The sequence below is a fragment of the Lutra lutra genome, chromosome 14 (assembly GCF_902655055.1).
Source record: "Lutra lutra chromosome 14, mLutLut1.2, whole genome shotgun sequence".
In the NCBI taxonomy this organism is placed as follows: domain Eukaryota; kingdom Metazoa; phylum Chordata; class Mammalia; order Carnivora; family Mustelidae; genus Lutra; species Lutra lutra.
Window position 1 is genome coordinate 71913069 of NC_062291.1, and position 15367 is coordinate 71928435.

Genomic DNA, 15367 nt, shown 5'->3' on the forward strand with positions numbered 1-15367 from the left:
CTTGGGGATACAGTGGCCAACAGTTAGGTGTGAGCTCTGCCCTCCTAAAATTCTCAGCTGGAGGGAAATCCAGAAAAATGAGCAGGCATGAGTACAGAAAGGGGAGACGTTGAGGCAAGCACAGAGGAGGGATGCCTCACCTAGAGAAGGTCTCTCCCTGGGGAACCAAGATTCCTACAGAAATCTGAAAGATGAGTAGAATTTTTCCAGGTTTGGGGGATGGTAGGGGTGAAGGTGGGGATTCCGGGCTCAAAGGAAAACATGTGCAAAGGCCAGGAAATAAGGAAGAGGATGTCGTATTTGCACAGTGGACATGACTGTGAGGAGAGAACTTTCTAACAACAAATGTGAGTTGAGTGCTGCTCCGGGCTTTGGTACTAGAGAGCCAGCCAGCACGTTGGATCATGCCTGTCTCCAGCACATGCTTTTCCAACTGTAGACCCTTAATCCTGCTTCTCTGTTCTCTTGATTCTTCCCATCTTGTACATCCACTGGCTTTCTTCCTCAGATTTATTCCATGTGTTAGCAGAATACAAATAACATTGGAAGTAGCAAGAAAGATGGAAATTAATTTCACTCTCATAAGACTGCCAAAGAATAAGTTGGTTGATGAGATGGCTCCATAAAGGTGAGGACCCAGAATCTTGATCTCTTGCTCCTCCACCATCCCCAAGGAATTATTCTTGAATGCATGCTCCAAAATGGCTCTTCATATGTCAGATTTCCAAGAGGCAAGATAAAAAAACAGAGGAGCACACACTCTTTTCTTTTAAAGTTGCGGCATGGAAGTCACATACGTCATTTCTGCTCACATGCCATTGGCCAGTGCTCAGTCATGTGACCACACCCAGCTGCAGGGCAGTCTGGGAAATGTAGTTAAGCTGGCTCCCATGTTCAGGAAAGCTTAGAGGGAAATGGATCTTCAGAGAGCTAGCAGTCTCTTTTCTGTTCTGTATCTAGTTTGTGATTTTGGAGATCTGTCTTTACAGACTAAAATTGCAGTGATGGTTCCTCTTTGGTTTAGCCCTGGGCTTGCCATCTCTCATGTGGACACTAGAAAGGTGGAGAACATCAATCCTGGAAAGCTATCATCCTGTACCCAAGCTAAAACTTACAATAGACAAGGGGTAAAACATTTACTGGATGTTTTAGGCCAATAAAAGTTCTTCTAAGGTTCTCACTTTATTGAAAAGAGTTTTGTGGATTAGATTGCTTGCAAAGTCAGCTCTCACATGGGCCTTAAAAGCTCTCCATTGAGCAGAGACAATGAAGGCTGTGGACTTGCCCATAGCACTCAATCAAGGCCCAGCCTGAATTCTTCAGGTTTTTTTTTTTTTTCCTTTGAAGGGCAGGGAGGGAAAAAAAAAAAAAAAAGGATGGATTCACAAGGAGAGCTGGTGTGTGGCAAATGCATTCTCTCAAAAGAAGCTTTGGGAGTGTGATAGGTGGTCTAGCCCTGAGTGAACGGGTTCAACCAGACAGATGATCCAGTTAATCCAATAAAACACTGCTTGTTTTTGTGACTAATCCAACTGCCATACTCCAGCCGTCATCAAAAGATGGTTCTGAGTCTTGACGTTCACTTGCTGGTTTGCCTACAATTAAATTTTCATCTCAGCCCTCTCTGCAAGCTGCCTACTCATGTTCCAGACAATAACATCCTAAGTAAGAAGAAATTAAGAAGGGAGAAGGATCATTTCATCCACTCCAGACCCAATGCTTATTGTTTGGAGTTTATTGGCAGCTTTGGGTTCTGCCTGTCTCATGAGTCCCTGTCCTCCTGGTCACGCTAGGTAGCATGAAGGTTTTTTGTGTACTACATGTGTCTGACTCAGATGGAGATGATTTGAGAGACAATCTCCATTCCTGTCCCCCTGGTTCCCAGCCTCCAGGTTGGTGCCTGGCCCATGGTAAGTATTGAATCAATGTTTGTTGAATTTATTCTGAGAACCAAGCTTGACTGTGGTTCTTTTTTGGTTAATGAACATTGCCATTGTCAGCAGCATGAGTTAGCAGAATACCATGTTTCTGTCATGTTTTCTAGCTGTGACTTCAAATGTCCCCCTCCTCCATGTTCCTTCGAAGAGTCCCTTGCAGCCTTTCAAAGTGGAAAGAGTGCTTATCAGAGACTAGAGGGAGTCTGTGCATCATAAAAATTAACTATATGGGACAATTGGCAATGTCTTGCCAAGTAAACATACATATGCCCCTTAAACCAGAAGTTGCCCTCTTGGATATTTATCCCAGAAAACTAAAAAGTTCTGTTTAGACCAAAACCTGTTCATGAACTTTGGTGACAGCTTTATTCATAATGGCCCAAGACTAGAAACAATCTAAATGTCTTCTAGTGGGTAAATGCTCTCTTGTATATCCATACCATAGAATGCTACTCAGCAATGAAAAGGAACAAACTTTTGAGATATACAATGTATTAGTCTGCCTGGGTTGCTGTAACAAAGTTCTGAGGACCAAGGGGCTTAAGCAACAGAAATTTATAGTCTTAACAGTTCTGGAGGCTGGAAGTCTGAGATCAAGGTGTCCATAGGGCCCTTCTTCTGAAGGTACTAGGGAAGGCGCTGTTCCCACCTGTCTCCTAGTTTCTGGCTGTTCCTTGGCTTGTGACAGCCCGACTCCAATCCTTCATGGTGTTCTCCCTGTGTGTTTATCTATGTCTCAATTTCTCCTTTTCATAAGGACACCAGTCCTAATGGATTAGGGGCCCACCCTACTCTAGTCTGACCTACTCTTTATATCTGCAGGGACCCTATTTTTAAATATCACATTCTGAGGTACTGGAGGTTAGGACTTCGACATGTGAATTTGATGGGGACACAATTCAACTCAACATGTCACAACATGGGGAAGGGTGTTGTGCTTAGTGAAAACAGCCAGTCTCTAAAGATTGCATGCTGTATGATTCCATTTACATAACACAAACAGACAAAACTCTGGAGATGGAGAACAAATTGGTGGTTGCCAGGAAACAGGGACAGGGGTTGGGGGTGGTGAGTCTATAAAGGGTAGCATGAGGGAGTTTCTTTGTAGTGATGGAATGGTCTGGATCTTATTTGGTGGTGGTTATATGAATCTAGATGAAGGTTCAAACTGCATTGAACTACACCCCTCTCCCCCACAACATGCGGGAGTGGGTATGAAAACCGGTGAATACTGAACAAGGTTTGTAGTCTAGGTAACAGTATTGTACCCAGGCTGATTTTCTGTTTTTGAGATTGTACTCATTACATAGAGATGTCACCATTGGGGGAAGCTGGGTGAAGTGTTCACAGAACTATCCTATCTACCATTCTTCCAACTTCCTGTATGTCTGTAATCATTTAAAAATTTTTAAAAATATAAACTTAATATGATTCCGTTGGGGGATGGGAGGGAGGAAATGAAAGACTGGGAGTGCACGTTGAGTTAAAAAGCTCCTCATAATCCCGCAAAAGGTCTTTGCCTCCAAAATTCCATGACCTTTGCAGTCACTCCACCTTCCTTCTCTGCTTGTGAGATGAGGAGCCATGTTCAGGGGCCATGGGCAGTGAAGGGCAGAGGTCAGAACACAGGTATTTATCTATTTCCCTCTAGACTTCTACCTAAGACTTGATTTTCTAGATTTTCAGATTTGAGATAGGTGGAATCTGGACTGGTATCCCCTGTCAGGACCTCAGCTTCTTAGATCAGCCACTGTCTGACTCATCCACTACATCTCTCCTTGAAGTCCTTGTGCCAGTCACCTCCCTGGGTACCAGTCACCTCCCTGGGCTCCCCCTGTCATGTGGGGGCGTCTTATCTAGCCCATCTCCCCTTCAACTGTGCACAGATTTGCTGAGTGCCCTCACCTGGATCAAACTGACCCCCAGAAAGTTGGCTTTGCAGTTCCCAAGCCTTGGTTCAGATGACCCAGATTCCAGGCTGACTCTGCTGCATGCACTTAAGTCAAGTCACTTCTCTGTGCCTCAGTTTTGTCAACTTATCAGGGAGGGTAAACCCTTTCTAGCTAATCTTGAAGGCTGGACTACCCTAAAGCTTCACCATTCTAGTTGATGGGAAGGTCTCATGCAGATGCAAAGTTCTGTTATAATGACCTCATAACAATAATTTAATAATGATTAGTTATTGAGCATCTCCCATATATTAAGTACAGATATTACCTGTTAACTCTTCTAAGTGTTATGGACCTTCTGGCACTATACCAAGCATGTCCCATGCCTACCTAGGAGATTGCCCCTCTGACCCTATTCACCCTGACTGTATCTCTAAATGCTACAGGAAGCTTTGTCTCTGAGTGTTGATCCAGGAGACCAAGAGCTTTGTTTGCTTTCAGAAGTCCAGATCAACCTTTTACCCAGGATCTGCAGGGTGGTGGTGTGACTGAGCCAGGTTAACAGGCTCACAGAAACCTACCTCCTCCCAGGTCTGAACTCCGTGACATTACCCTTGGCCTTGAAATTGGCCATGGTGAGGGTATTTATACCATGGAAGTCAGCAAACACTATAAACCAGGTCTTCAAGCCTCGGCAGATCCATTACAGATGGGATTTCAGGGGGTACTTTAAGATATCTCTCAATTGCGGAGGCAGATGGGAGGAGTTGGCCACCAACATAACATAGTAATTATGAATGTTCTTGAGAAATGTGCCTTAGAATTTGTTGTCTGTGTTACCATGGGCAATTACTGTCTTCAGGTCTCCATTCCCTCCTCTGAAAAATGGGGATATTGATGAAGTCTATCTCCTACCCTCAAAACATTTCTCATGTTAGCTTTTCTTTTTTTTTTTTTAAGATTTTATTTATTTATTTATTTGAGAGAGAGAGAGAGAAAAAGCACAAGAAGGAGGAGGACCAGAGGGCAAAAGACCAGCAGACTCCATGCTGAGCATGGAGTCCAATGCAGGCTTGATCCCACCACCTGGAGATCATGACCTGACCTGAAATCAAGAGTCAGGTATTCAACTGACTGAGCTACCCAGGCACCCCATAGCTTTTCTTATTGTACTTTTGGTTGCTACTATTTTTTTATGAGGTGCCTGGTCTGTATAGGAAGGTAAGTTTTAAGCAGTTTACCATCCCACTCTTCTGAGATATAATCCAGTATAATGTTGAGAGGACAGACTTTGAAAATTTCTACCTGGCTTCAAATTCTTAGTCTATTACTTATTAGCTGTATGACCTCGAGCAAGTTACTTAACCTCTCTATACACCAGTTTCCTCATCTGTAGGGTGGAGATTATAATAATACCTACTTCTTAGAGTCACCCTAAAGATTACATGAGTCAGTATATATAAAGCACATAAGGCAGTTCCTGACTCACTAAGTACTATTAGGAGTTTGCTATAATTATTCTGAAAGCAATTGTATTGGGTTGAAGATAATCCCCCAAGAATTCATTATTTTCCCAGAACCTCAGAAATGTGACCTTATGTGAAAACACGGTTCTTGCAGATATAAGTAGGGAAGATGAAAGTGCTGGAGTAGGGTGGATCTCTACTGTAATAGGAGTGGTAAGAAGAGGCAAGCCACAGAGACAGACACACACACACAGGGAGATGCTGTGAAGATACACAGGGAGACCAGCAAGTGATGACAGAGGCAGATATTGGCTTGATGTCACCACAAGCCAAGGGAGGCCGGCATTGCTGGCAACAGCCAGGGTCTTAGAAGAGGCAAGGAAGCATGCTCCCCTTGAGGCTTCGGACAGCAAATGACCTTGTGGACACAGTGATTTTGGACTTCTAGCCTCCAGAGCGGTGAGACAATAAATTTTGTTGTGTGAAGCTGACCAGTTGGTGATCATTTGTTATAGCAGCTGCAGGAAACTGATACGGTGATCCTGTTGGAAGGTTGAAATGAGGTCGAGATACCCTTTTCCACAGCCTCCCTTTTCAAGCTCACTACTTATATTTTTAAATATCCTTTCTGCTTTTGCTCTGGAGCGGGAGGGAAGACAGGGTTGCCTGGCAGGAACCAAGGCCTTCAAAAAGAAACCAATCAGCTGACAATCCACAGCCTTGGGGGAAAGAATGGGGATCTCAGGATCTCCCTTTCCTCAAGCCCTCCAACTCCTACTTCCATTGGCCAGACCCAACAGGGACCCAAGGGTAAGGGAACCAGCCCTCCCATAGACCAGAGTGGGGAAGGATGGAGAGTGTCTGGGGGACAAACCAAACCTATAGAATACAGCTTTGGTCATAAGCCTGAGTTGGGACATGAACCAGGGTCTTTGCACCCCAGATCCCAGGCTTTTCTAGTTCCAAGTGCCAGCTGGCCCATCTCAAGCACCTCACTGTTAACATATCTCTGTTTCCCTGCAGCTGCCGTTTGTTTGCCCTGTCCTCCAAGGGATCTAAGGTCTGCAGAGGTGCCTGGGCTGCTCCTTGGCTTCCCTTTCCACCCTCCCTCAGCCCCAGGGCCACTCGGGGCCATGCTGTGCTCCCTGTCTTTGCACACCAAGTAAGGCAGCTCTGGGCACACCAAGCCGTTTCCCACCTTCAGACTTTTCCATCCACCGATCTGCTACTGGGAGGCACCTTTGCTCTCCTGAGGGCTAGCCTGTGCTCTTGCTGAAGGTTTCACATGGAAGGCCTTTCTTGGCCCTAACTAGACCTCTCTTTCCCCCCAACCACCAATTTTCCCTCTTGACACCATGGTAGCCTATCTGTCTCTGCACCGGGTTCAAATTGCGGTGAGGACACAGAGCCCTTTGGCTTCACATAACGCCCACCACTGTGCCCAGCAGAGCCCAGCAGAGCCCAGCAGAAGGCAAGCCCTGAGAATGTTTGTAGAATCAGGAAGTGGGTGAAATATTTTAACATGTCAGCTGTTTAGATTTGACCTATTTGGGTTTCTGATTTCAAATAACACACAAAAACATCTCCAAACAAGGACAGAGTGGCACACACTGTGTTCTGTCAGCCGAGGTTCTGGCTTTTCCTCCACTGTTTCCCCTATAGTTGCTAGAATATGGGGATATCCATCACTCGTGTACTGAATTCATCATGGGCTGCCATGAGTTCAAACTCTGAGGACTAAGTCTCCTGGGGACCCTGTTCGTGTGTCTTCTTCCCCTCCATTCTGCTTCCCCTCCCCTCTCCCTGTTTCTCTCCCCATGGCACATGGCATGCGCCCAAAATATTTGATGATTTTGATGAAATGATGAGGTGCTGACCTTCATTTACTCTACTAATAAGGAGCACCTTGCTGGCACCAGCGGCTACCTGGTAACTATCGAACGTCAGTGGGTCACTCTGTTCTGACTCTAATCTCAAAATTGGGTCATCCTATTGTTAGGATCTGAAGTCTCTCCTATGCTGCATGTTTAGGGTTGGAGCAGTGACCCAAGGTTTTCATAGCGGGAGAAGATGGCTGTGGGTGCATTCTGGGAGGACCTCCGTGAGATGCTCTGAGATGAAATGAGTGGCAGCCCAAGAAAAGGTGGGTGAGCATTCTCTACCAGACTTACCACTTCCAAGCTGAGCGGCTCAGGTGATTTCTTTGCTTCTTGGTTCTTTAGGTGCCTTCATTTTCTCAGTTCTAAATGAAGATGAGTCAAACTGCAGATGTCTTCCAAGGCCAATGGTCCACCAACCCATCACCACCTTACCTTTGTGGGGTAGCACTGCCTTCTTCATCGAATCCAGAAATGTCTGACTAGAGCCATGGCCAAGATACCCAAGGGAAAAGCAAAGCAGGTGGGCAGACGGAAGTCCATTAAGCAAATCCTCTCCACTCCTCTCCACCCGTGAATACAGTGCTTCCTTCCATTTCTTCTTTTCTTTCTTACTTTCATCCCAGCCCCCACTCTTTGCTTTCTTCTTCTTTTTAAATTCAGACAATGAGGGGAACAACTTTCCAGCTCGAGACTCAACACATCCCATTAGGGCTTGTGAAGTCTATTTCTTAGCCCTGGACATTTCAGAATCAATTTGTGTGCTTTGGCTGAAACTTGCAAACATGGTCCATCCTGCAGGTTTAGCTGTACATAAAGGGGAACACTCTTGTCCTTAACAGAGTGCGACTATGGTGATCTTCGGTCGAGCAAACAATAGTCGTTGTTCACAGGGACCTGATTGTTTATAAGTAATTCATTCACTGTTGTGTTTATCAAGCAAGACTCCTTTAAATCTAAGGGCTCAGGATACATTTAGTTTTGTAAGTTAAACCAAACTCCTTTTTTGCTGTTAAGTGCCTTTTAAAATTCTTGGATAAAATCAATAAACCGTGAAATGTCTCTATTGAAAAATGATATGACCAAGCTCTCCCTGAGAATTCAGGGATTAAAATGTGGTTTGAGGCTTAAAGGCCCATGAAGGTACTATTGGATTATGGTGAAATCCTTCTGAATGTGAACTTTACTGCATTTTGACTTAGAAATGTAATCCAGCGCCAGGTCCTCAATGCATAGATTGTTAAATACTGCTTCTAGAATGCATTAGTGCTGATGGAGACAGCAGCTTGAAAATATGATTCCTTCAGTTTTTACTGCTAATGATCTGGAAAGGGAACCAGTTCCCCACTGGGCACTGGGAGAAAATGGTAACCTAATTATTAATGAGGGAGTGTTAATAAATTAATGTACGACATGGATAAATTACACATGGATTTCCTTAGGACTCCACCTTCTTGGTTTTGAAATATACATCAGAAGATTTTCTTTTGAATCGAAGTCACTCTCTCCTCGAGCTGAGTATTCACATTTCCAGATGAAGAAAACAGAGCCCATGAAGGAACTGACTTGCCCAAGATCACCCAGTAGTAATGCCTTACTAAAACTGGGGATACTGGTGTTCAGTGAGTGTGATGTTTAGAACTTTTCAGAAGGGAAGTTTTAGCCCAGAAGTTTTTGTTATTGTTTCATGGTGAAGGACTGTGTGAAGGAGAGGTGGTTACAGACTCTGGAGTTGTAAGACCTGGGTTCGAGGCACAGGTCTGGTACTTGTAGCCCTGGGTCATGAGGCAGACCCCTAACTGTTCTAAACTTTACTTTCCTCACTTATAAAATGGGAATAATGGGGATGACAACTGAGGCTGCCTCATGGGTAGTGGTGAGGAAACAGTGTTATAAGGTTTAGCATCATATATGGCAGGACATTGGATGAAGTCACAGAATCATCGTGAGAGTGCTTCTCACCTACATCTTGACTGATGAAGATTCATACATAGAGTCAACAGTCTCAGAGAGAAATTAATATTCTGTATTGCCATGTACTGCCATTAGACTCTGTATTGAATTTTTAGAGGTTGATATGACATGCGGTTTTGCCCTTTATAGGGAGTTCATAGTGAAATTCTCCAAAAAGCATCTCTCAAATGAGCCAAGATTGATGTTCATAATGGCCAGATGGGCATGTCATAGAAATGAAAGAATTTTTGAATATAAATGCCTGGCACACAGAAAGCAACCAACACCCGTCTGTTGAATTAAATTACATTAAACAAGGAGGTAGGGAGGTCTTGACACCAGATTTAACAGAACCCAGGAAACAGACGCTTCATTTAAGCCTCTTATCCCATGGAGTAGGGATGACAAATACCACTTTCAAATTCCATGCCCAGGGCAGACATCACTAATCTATCCCAGCACTCTCATCCTCCAACCTTATATTTGTTTATATGGGTGGGTCTCCTGCTAGGTGGTGGGTCCTTGGAGAGTGCTTTATTTCCCACAGATCATATAGAATTGATGTTTAATGCTTGCAGAATGGATGAGCTTGAGGGGCTTAAGAAGTTGCCCAAAGCTACACGGTAAATTTGACACTAATTGAGTTTGACGCCAATTGAGAAATAGACGCGGGAGCTGGCAGATAGAGAGCAAAATGCCATCTTTATTACCTTCGTAAGAAGGTTGGAGGTTATGGCTTGGGTCCATGGTAACCTGGGAACAGTGACCTGTTCCATGATGACACCCAGATGGAGACCCTCTCAGACACAGGTAAGCAAGCCCGAGGTCCAAAGCATACCTCAACTTAGTGTCCCCCCAAAAAGTAGAACCTAGTGGTTAAACTTAGGGACCAGAAGGACAGAGCTGAAGCGGGACTACTCTGTGCAAGTGGGTGGGTCCCAAAGAGAGGTAGAGGAAGGGGCGGAGATGCACATGCTCTTTCTCCACCATGTCCCATCGGTTAAGTAGCTCTTCCTCCCTTGGAGGGGACATGAGGGATAAGGAGGCTGGAAGTGGTATGTGATGCTGAGCGGTTTCCCCCAAAACACAAGGAGGAAATTAGTGACCCTCTAACAGGCCTTGGGCAGGAAACCAAATATTCACCTGATAGGGGTTTAGTGCAGTACTGAGTGCACAGTGGGTACATGACATACCTTGACTTCCAGCCCACACATAACTGCTCTGAACTTCTTGGAAGAGGGCTGGAAATGCTACTCCTTGGAAGTAAATTAAAAGCTTCCAGTATAGTTGGGTCCACTCAGTGTCTCGTCTCCCCTTTCCCTACTTGATCATCTATAAGAAAAGGAAAAGCACATTTTGGAGGAGCTGAGCTCCCAGTGTGCATGAGGGCACTGTAGCATGTCAAGTAGATATTGACTTTTGAGCTCGTGCTAGCTCAGCGTGATCAATGTGCGCCATCCCGACCCTGCCCGTCACCTTGCCCAGCTGGCTCAGCTCACCGCCACAACGTCAGGGGGGCACAGGGTCGGATTGTTCTCCACTCCACAGCAGCGTCACAGCCCTCATCTACAGGGTGGAGAGCTGTACTAACACAGTAGAGAGATGCCCCGCAGGGCCAAAGAGGACAACATTTTTGCTCCGGCTGGGCCTTTGCAAAGTGTGTCTCTGGGCTTCTTTTCTTCTGCAGATCAGGCTCTTCACTGGCAACTCGCCTGCCAAGTTTTCAAGTCTGGAGAAATAGCAGGGTTGGGGATGCATTGAGCTATTTGCCCCTGAGGAGCATGTTGTATATTGTGTGTGCATGTGTGTGTGTGTGCATTCACATAGTGCTGGTGGCTAACTCTCTATCTGCTCTATCAAAGCCAATAGCATGATGGGTGAGAACACCAGCTCTGGTGCAAGGCTGTCAAAAGTCAAACTTGATCATCTAACTCCTAACATGGAACAAGTGAGTGGCTCTTTATACTTCACTTTCCTCGCCCATAAAATGATGAGGATGACACCTGCTTCTATGGTGTTTATAATGTATAGAAAGCATTTAGTATTCAGCACACAAAAACAATCAAAATTTAGTTTTTCCTGGTCTACAGTTCATACTGTCATTTTGGAAGGAATTTGAGATGTTCTACAAGAAGTACAGGCAACAAAACATGTAATTAAACAAAAATTGTCAGCAAGAGGAAAATGGGAATGAAAGGAAACCATGAGGACTAACACAAAGATAAATCAGAACCAGAAGGGTAGGTTGTGGTGGGAGGGGCTGGTGGATGAGAAAGCAAAGAAGTAGAATTCAGATTGTCAGAGTGTAAGATCATATTCAGTTGTTATAATAAGTTGTCAATTTAGTTTTGAGCTTCCTGGCAGCCAAATAAAAAAGAGAAATGAGTCAGACAATGTGGTGCAACTGTAACACTTAGACTGTAGAAGGATCTAGATCTAGCTCACCTGCTTTCTTTCCTAGAAGTTGACAACATAGAATTCTGGATTAATCCTTATATTCTTCGTGTGTGTGTGTGTGTGTGTGTGTGTGTGTTTGGGCACATACATGTGTGCACACATCCACATGCATTCCATAAATAGCTGTCTGTAGAGTTAAAGTTGTTCACAAATTGTCAGGATATTACCTATTATTCTTAAAGTCAATGATCATTTCATTTTGGTCAAGTTTATACATCCCATTGAAAGGTTACTGTTTTCTTTATCTTGTTGCCTATTTGGCTTCCAGTCTTGAAACAGATTGTAACGGAAAGTTGTTCTTCTTGACTCTGTAACTGAAGCTTTCCAGAAAAGCCTACTCACCTTATTCCCACTGAAGTTTAGGCGAGATGACCCAAGACTGTTCGTGGTATCATACTGTCCCCTCCTGCTCAGCCCCAAGTTGCTGTGAAAATGATTATGCCTCTCCTGGCTTTCTGAGCCTGAACACACAGCACGGTCTGCTTCCCACATGCAGCTCTGCTTTTGTGTCCCGTCAAGTCAGCAGTCATGTTTGGTCTTACTGTCTCTGTTCGTGGGTCTTCCTTCAGGTCTTGGGTTAGAGAGATCTTGGGGCTTTCTGTGGTCGGTCTGAGAATGGGAAGTCAGATAAAGTGTCATTTGGAATCCAGTCCTGCAATGCCACCCTCCCCCGGCCCCTGGATCACCACGGGCAAAAGGATTCAGACAAATAGGGTATAAGAATATATCAGAAATCCATCTTAATCCTGGGAATAATGCTGGGAACAGAGGTGTGGTAGATGGCTTCTCAAAATGGTGCTGGGTGTTCCCTCTTTCATGTCAGGCAACCACACCCAGGCACCCACGTGACTGGCAGCCCACAGATCGTGAGGATACCATAGTTCTGACCACAGGTCTGCACTTGCTTCAGTGGAGTTGAATGAATTTGGGATCAGAAGCTGCTGTGCTCTGAAATCCATTGCCATGTTTTTGCTGAAGCCACAATTCCTACTGACTGCTCCCAGCCCATGATGTGACAGGGACACTAAGGCAGGCAAGTTCCTGGAGGAGTCAGAACTCATTTGATGGGTAACTTGGGCTGAAGGATTCCTCAGCAGTCTTGCCATGTTTTCCTTAGACTACATGGCAATCTAAGATGTTACCACACTAACTAATTAACTAACTAACTAACTAACTAACTAACTAACTTTTTTCCACTGTGGTCTGCTTGCTCTCCCAGTTTCTCCTGGCTTCTCTCATACCTCCCGCAGTGAATTCCTTGCAGTTTGACCCCATCTTGGTGTCTGCTTCTCAGAGGGCTGAGATTAGCACACCATTTGCAGGGTCAATGGGGCTGGATTTTTTTTTAAGATTTTATTTATTTATTTATTTGTCAAAGAGAGAGCTAGAGAGCACAAACAGGGAGAGCAGGAGAGGGAGAAGCAGGTTCCCCGCAGAGCAAGGATCCCGATGTGGGGCTCCATCCCAGGACCTTGGGATCGTGACCTGAGCTGAAGGCAGACACTTAACTGACTGAGCCACCCAGGCGCCCCCTAACAGAACTGGATTTTGAAGATGGCTCCTCCACAGTTCTGACGGTCAAATGTGGCTGTTTGAAACATCATCTGGGGCCCTTAAAGAGAGCACCTATACTGACATGAGGTTCCTCACAGGAAGGTAGCCAGACTTCAGCGGCTCCAAAACAGGATGCCTCAGGGAATAAAGGGGAAACCATGCTGCCTTTTCTGACCCAGGCTCAGAAGGCATACGGCAGCACTCTGCTAGTTTCTGTTGGTTACCAGTGAGCCACAACCCTGCCCAGCTTCAAGGGGGTGGGGGACATAGACTCCAGCTCTTGGTGGTAGATAAGTCAAGGTCACAAAATAGAATAGGACTTGGGATGGATGATATCATTGGAAAAGACAGTCTGACAGATTAGATAAATAACTTTCTATTGCTGTGTCACAAACCATCCCAGAACTCAGTAGCTGGAAACAGCTATTCCTTTATTCTGATTATCTCTAAATTTTCCGAGGGCTGAGAGGGCTCAGCCAACAGGTCCTCGCTTGGGGTCTTCATGCCTTTCCAGTGGCTGAGCTGGAGTGCTCCAGAAGGGAAGGCTTCCTCCCGTACATGTATAGTAGGCCATTCTGACAACGAGCCGGAACCTCAGCAGGAACAGCTATATGTGGCCTCCCCAGATGGCCCTGGCTTCCTCCCCACATGGAAGCTAAGCTCCAAAGACAAACATGTTGGAAGACAGCCTGCAAAACCTGCATGGCCCCTTATGAGCTAGCCTTAGCAGTCCCATGGCCTCACTTCCCCCCACACAGACATTCTACTCACCAGAAGCGAGTCACTGAAGCTGGCCCGTAGTTAGAGGGGCCCCTTGATGGGGACATCTCGAAGACTGTGTGGACATATTTTAACCCACCGCAGGGAGTGCTGCATCTGCCGTTTGCCAGAAGTCTTTTGGTTCAAGCCCATGGTAGATGGGCTCCCTGAGGTTCCCTATGGGCATGCTGCCGACCTTTCAGAAGAGCTGTGGAGCTGGGATGGACTTAGAGTTGCTTCACAGCAATCAAAGCTGACCTCATGCCAGCCTGCTTGGCCCTCGTGAGGTCGATGACGGGTTTGTCGGACTTGGACCCCAAGCCCCAGCCACGCGGTGCGCTGGTGCAGGATGCAGAACTCAAACACCAGGACCCATGTTATCGAGCGCCACCAATGTTTTCTCCCCCCTGTTAAAGCTCGAGTTTTCTTACCACCAACTGTGGATGTATATATTTTAAAAACTCACAGCAGTTTCTCTGTGACTATCTGCTTTCATTCTGCCTTGTCATCCCCCAGGTCACACACAAAGACAGCAAGTTAAGGAAGTGAAATTAATTCAGTGATATTTGCCATTCAGTCTCACTCAGCATCCTCGTTCCCTGGACACTTCTGGGTGGTGCGGGGGGGTGGAGAGGGGGGATCTTGAGACTCTGCCTTCTTACTACCTTTCACTTACAGTCCTCCCAGGGTGGCACAGAAGGGGTCGTGATGACAGAAAATGTAGACAGCTCAGTGATTCCCTCAAAAGTTTCCTTTCCTACCGGTGGTATTGATGAGTTTTTATTTTTCACTTGATGACGTTAAAAGCAAGGCATTGATTAAGGTAAAATATATTAATGGCACCAAGATTCTGCCTTGCTTTACTAAAGTCAAGAAAACTGAAGAAAATATTATTTATTTATTAATAAAATAGATTAATAAATCCATAATAAATATTTATTAATAAAATGGATTGAATTAGCAGTTATGTTTTTACCTCTTCTTCTTCTCAAAAACAACATCCTGAAAACCACATCTGAAATTACCTTTAATTTCACAACTGGGGACCCCTGAATCCCATTTCTGCAGCGATGCCATTGTTAGACATTCAAAGGCTGATTCTCATAACATTTACAATGTCATTCCAGGGTAAAAGAAAAGAGAATTGCTATTGTTTTTTTACTGGTGACCATAATTCATATTATGTTAAGTGTCAAACAGACCATAACTGCTACAAATAAGCTAATCTCCAGAAAATCTGGCAGAGGCTTCATTATTTTGAAGTCATGTTTTCAGGGTATTTTTGGGTGGAGATATTTACCCTCTGTGTTAGATATCATTTGTCTCCGTTAGAGTTTCCATATGCGTATATGGTTGTATCCAACAGAGAGGGTTTCTAGATGCTTTTATGGGGGTCTCTGGGGCGCACCATACCCTGCTTGGGTTCCTGACAATCCCAAGGGCACTTCTCCAATCCCACCTGTGTTCTGGTGCCT